Below are 5,305 nucleotides of genomic sequence, written 5' to 3'. Positions count from 1 at the left end.
TTGTAAATGTATTCATGTCTTGGTTGAACAATAACAATCTCTGGGGCAGCCTGTTTGCATCTAACATGATGATAGCTCTGTGATAGGATGCAGGGAGGTGAACACAAGCAAGGGGTGTTGGGGTAGYAGCTGTGGTCTTGGGATGAGCATGGGGATGCGTTTTCAGAGCTCTTGGCAAAATAAGCTTAATGCCAGCACGGGAGCACTGTATTGTGAATCACCATCACTCGAGAGTTTAAAAGTTTCCCTCTGTTAAAGAGTAGCCTCCAGGACCACACTGGTGCTGCAGGAACCCGTGAGGATTTGGATGAGATGGTAAATGCTGCTCTCTCCGGGGCAGGAATGCTGTTGGAGCAAAAAACTTGGACCTTCAAGTCAAGGTAGGCACAAAATCATCATCCCTCCCCAGCAAAGTGCCCCATTGCTCCCTGTTTTCAGCCCTCCGGGTCTTTCATATCCTGACAGAGAAGGAGAGATCCTGGCCTGAAATCTTCGGTGGGGGAAAAGCCAGCCTGCCGAACAAACTCACTGCCTTCCTTCCAACATGAGGAGCCTCTGAATCGAGGGGGAGCTTAATTAAAATGAGTGAAGATCATAAAGGTGTGGGAGAGAGAAAATAGGGATTCCAGCCACGCTGGTGCCAGCAGCACAAGTATCCACAACACAAATTTCTCAGGGCTTCTCAGCAACTAGTGCTAAACCCCACTCCCATCAAGTGAGACTTGCAAAACTTCTCTTACAAGGGCTATTTAAATTTTCACTGTAAAACTTTCTTAAGAAATGTTTGTTCCTTGTTCCTTTGACCTTCCTTCCAGCACAAAGAAGATATTTTTGCAGCATAGTTCGAGTAACAACAACTCTGTATACTGTTTTTTCACCATGGACTTTGACACACCAAGTGGTCCATGCAATCTGAGAGCTGAGGCCAACTTGAGGTATACAGGACTCTCTTAGAAAGCTTGGATATTGTTTGAAAAAAAAGCTTAAAATGACTTTTTATRAAGATATTGCATCTGATGTGGTAGGAAAAAAAATAGGGACCTTGAAACATTTTTCTTCCTCTTTTTAACTTTCTGTAGAAAGCCAAATATGATCCAAGTCACTGGCTGTACTGAATTAAAGTTCTCCTTCAATGAACTGAAAACACCTTAAGGAAGATGAAAGCTGACTATTATAGAGACACACCGAAATTCTGAGGGAAGAATTAAGAGGCTGCCCAGAAGGATAATTGGGTTTTAAAGYGCTGAAAGCGACTCTGGAGGAGCAGGTCCTGGAAGGCTCTCACAGCAGCGCTGGACGTTACCTCCCAGCAACCTGCACCAGCAGGACAGACCTGCCCTCCAGGGAGACTTGTCTTCTCTGAACGTCCTTTGGACGAATATCTTCCTTCCCTTTGAGCAACTTGCCCTCATTTGAGACCAGCCTGTTTTGATCATGAACCCTGCCAAGAAGGGTGGTAGCCAGTGGACCACCTCAGCCTTCTGATATTAAACCAGACATGACGCTGGGTGTCTTAGTTTCTGCCAGATCGTGGGCTAACCATGATTCACGGCTTTGAGCCATGAAGGAAAACTGACTCCTTGCACTGCAATTTGGAGAGCCAAGCGATGAGTCTGTTAGGGCAAGTCTCTCCTCATCCCACCCAGGAGATGATGATCGTGATGAGAAATCACATCGCTGGAGGTCTTAGGGTACTCCATGCAAGCAGCAACACACGTCCTGCCTTTCTTTGGCTGCTTTAACCATAAAAATTAGCAGCAGAACAGAGTGATGCTGAGGCTTCACAGGTAGACACCATGCAAACTGGTTAACTAAATGTGAGTGGGTATAAATGTGCATCCATGGACTTATTGCCCACTGGAATCTGATGAAAACAATTCTCACCCATGAAACAACACTGCACAGAACTTCTACAGAAGCACTGGGAAGCCTGGCGCCCTGAAGACAAGGATAGAAACACAGCAAAAAGTAAAAAGATGGGCAATTTTTAATGAGACTCTGCTGCAGTCAGTCACCTCCACTGCCTGGCTGGTTTTCACGGGAAGTGGGATCCTGCAAGCTTTGTTCTTTCTATATCCCGCACTGACAAGATACCATTTCTGTTCTACAGTGTCTCTTGATTTCTTTGGGATTTGTAAAGGAAAGCCAACTAACTTAAACTGCAATTAATTTATCGCTAGGTGCATTACCCCGAGATTGCTCAACTACAAAATAATTTGCTCCTGTCTTTGGTGGGGAGAGTTTTTGACATAAAGACATCAATATGCTTTTATTTTTCCTGAAAGCTGCTGGAGCGGTAGGTAAAGAACAACTGTGTCCAGGCACTTGGTGAGAAAACTGTTGCACAACCATGGGGTTGGCCAAGTCAAGCCAGAAATGTTTCAAAATCACAAAAATGTTTTTAAAATCTACCATTTATTGAATTATATATGTTAATGCGTGCATTTGCATACCTATTTGCAACAGGATGACTTGAACCAATTCACTGAGGTGTTAATCAATGTTTTTCTAGGCTTCCTCCGAGATTTATTTCTGAAACACGAGTGATATTTTATTATCCACTCATCATAATGAATAGCTTTTCCCAGGTGTTCAATGGCCTGAGCTGATTGGGAATACTAAAGCTGATGCCACTTATGGCTTTTTTTGAAATGATGAAGTTAAAAAAAGCCCAGTTTTAGTTGAGCTGTGCTTTTGCGGTGCTTGAGCCAGCAGTTGTGCAACTGTTTGGGGCAAAGCCCTTCGGCCTCAGTGTCCTGGTGCCTTGAGTGACCTGGGGTGGTCGCTCCCGTCCTTCCTGCAGAGACCACATGGATCCCAGGGAAATAGCTGGGTACGGGGCTACCGGGAGCTGTGGTTGATCCCTGGCCTGAAAGGATGCTGGGTCTGAGTAAGCTGGGTATGTGCGGCAAGAGGTCACTTTGAGGGGAGATATGCATGGGAAAAAAGGAAAGATGGTTTACAAACAGTTGAAATACTCTTTGCAAATCACTCAAGATTGTGTAAACCAGCTGGGGCCAGATGCCTCGAGGCAAAAAGCAGACCTTTGTATAGAGCCCCGAGAAGCCAGGCTTTGCTACACTACCCCAGCGCTCTGGTTTATGCAGCCCTCAGATCAGAAAAAAAATGGGGTTTTATCGGTCTGTATTAAAATCTTTTTTCCCTGTGCTTAGGAAAGGGGTTTGTTTCAAGACCTTTCGCCTTGTAAGCTCTGTATAAGGCCAATAGCTTTAATCATATTGGAATAAATTTGATTTGGAAAGAACAGAACTTTAAGTCGGGAAATGTAGCAGGCAATAGGATAAGAGTCAGTCTAATGCACTGGTTCTCATTTCCTCTATTTGACTARGCAAAACCGGGCCCAGACACTTATTGCTTAATGAAATGTCATCAGGCAGCATCAAACAGATTAATTTCCTGAGCTAATGAACAAGCCTGGAATATCTTTTCAGTCTGCATCTTCCACAAATCCTGAACCAAAGTGTGTCAAGTGAAACAGAAAACATGTAGAAAGATGTTCTGCTGAGGAACCCCTGTGGCTCTTCCTCCCCAAACTCACCTTTGCTGCTAATAATGGCTGTGATGAGAGGAAAATTTGACTCCTGAACACCAAAAATGGGTTCAGCTCATAAAATTCCCTGCCAAAGCCTGGGGAACACAACCTCCAGCATTGGACAGTGGGAAAGGTGACTTCAGGAGAGTGTCAGCACCACTTTGGTGTCAGAGATGTAGAGAGAGGGATTCACTCAAACCCCCACTAAAAATCAGGAGGGTTTGAGTGACATACACTGAGTCTAAAAGCAAAGAACTTACCAAGAGACAAGTTAATTTGTTATTTAATGATTTCCCTGGCAGAAGTGCACTGTACCTGCTGAGTCAGGAGCAAAAACCTGCCTTTGGTTGAGCTTCAAAAGAAATCCCGTGGAAGCAGCACAGAATGATGTCCCAAGGCACAGAAAACATCCCGAGAAACCTGCCAGATGTCTCCCAAGGATGTCTGAGAGGAGAGAGCCCTGCAGATAAAACAGTAAATAAGGAAATCAGTAAAAAGTGATTGATGGACCGGGCCATCAATAAGAAAATTTTTTCTTCTATTATAGCAATAGAAACACTGAATTAGATCAACAAGGGAAGCTGCAAGGCACTGAAAAGGCAGAATGCCCTGCAGACTTCTCGTTCCAAGGCTGTAATTGAAAAGCCAAATCAAGTCAGTGTGTGCACTGATTTATATGATCTAAGCATAGTCATTAAACAAGAATGTTATCTGATGAAATTTGCTAGCGCGATGGCCAAGCTTTTATAAGTAAAAAAAAGAAATATTTCTGGTATTAAAAATGCAAGGCATGTATTTTGGCAGGTAAAATTAGATGAGTCATTGTTTAAGACAGTGACTTTTAATATATGTGGATGTTAAATGAATGATGTTTGATTATAATTCCTCTCCTGAGATATTTATGGGTATAATTAGACCGATATTTTAGAAATTAAAGGTGATGAAGTTATAATGAAAGATGCTTTCATTTCAGTGAGTCTTAAAAAATACAATGACTGCGATGAAAGAAGTGTCCCTGGAAGAGAAGGCACCCCAAGGAAGACCAATATTTCTAAAGAAAGAATAAATACAAATAAATACCAGAATCTGCACTCCAGAATTTTCAAGTTGCTTACAAAATTTGCAGCTGATGCGAGACTGCACAGCACAACGTATGCAGCATTTATTGCTAATTAGCATTTCCTAAAGGAAAATATTGAATGTCACTGGGGAAAACAATGTAATCAGAGATAACACGACAGATCACTGTTCCCACTGCTTTTACATATGACTTAACTATTCAGTCACGGGCATTGCAGCTCGCGCACTGATAATATGCTCCCTAGGGAGTGGAGATTTTGCAAGAGTTCCTGCCAATTGCTTGGTAGCTCTCAGTATTTCCTTTTTCCAGCAGTGCAGCTCTGACAGGGGGACACTGAAAACACGTTTTTGTAAGTCTGTGCTGGAAAATCTTAGCCACATCATTGACAACGTTGGGATGGTCTAGTCAGAAGGTGGCACATGGATCAACTTACCCATCTCATGCAGCTGCTCTTCCAAGCAGACCAGTAAATGGGTCCGTTCAAGTAAAAGGGACAACAGTTGAGCCTTGGAGGAAAAATGGGATCATGTAGCAAAGAAACTCATGCCCCAACATCCTGGTTTTCTAGGACACAAGACTTGGATCTTCATGGTTTTATGTGCAGGGGAAGGCGCTGTGCGTGCACTGTGCCACTGATGCTGCAAGGCCAGGCTGTTTGGCATGAATGGGTA

The 5,305-nt window shown here is 43.4% G+C and overlaps 1 long non-coding RNA gene across 1 annotated transcript; it reads left to right on the top strand.

Annotated features, from left to right (window-relative positions):
- Window positions 1–303: 303 nt before the first annotated feature.
- LOC112947803 lies at window positions 304–1,343 on the top strand. The gene is made up of 2 exons (XR_003249478.1): window positions 304–380; window positions 1,080–1,343. It is a non-coding gene; the product is annotated as an uncharacterized LOC112947803 (long non-coding RNA).
- Window positions 1,344–5,305: the final 3,962 nt, after the last annotated feature.

The sequence above is a fragment of the Nothoprocta perdicaria genome, unplaced genomic scaffold (genome assembly GCF_003342845.1).
Source record: "Nothoprocta perdicaria isolate Ctin4 unplaced genomic scaffold, notPer1 scaffold_247, whole genome shotgun sequence".
Taxonomy (NCBI): domain Eukaryota; kingdom Metazoa; phylum Chordata; class Aves; order Tinamiformes; family Tinamidae; genus Nothoprocta; species Nothoprocta perdicaria.
The sequence above is the reverse complement of the archived record's forward strand: the minus strand, read 5'-3'. Positions and strand labels throughout refer to the sequence as shown.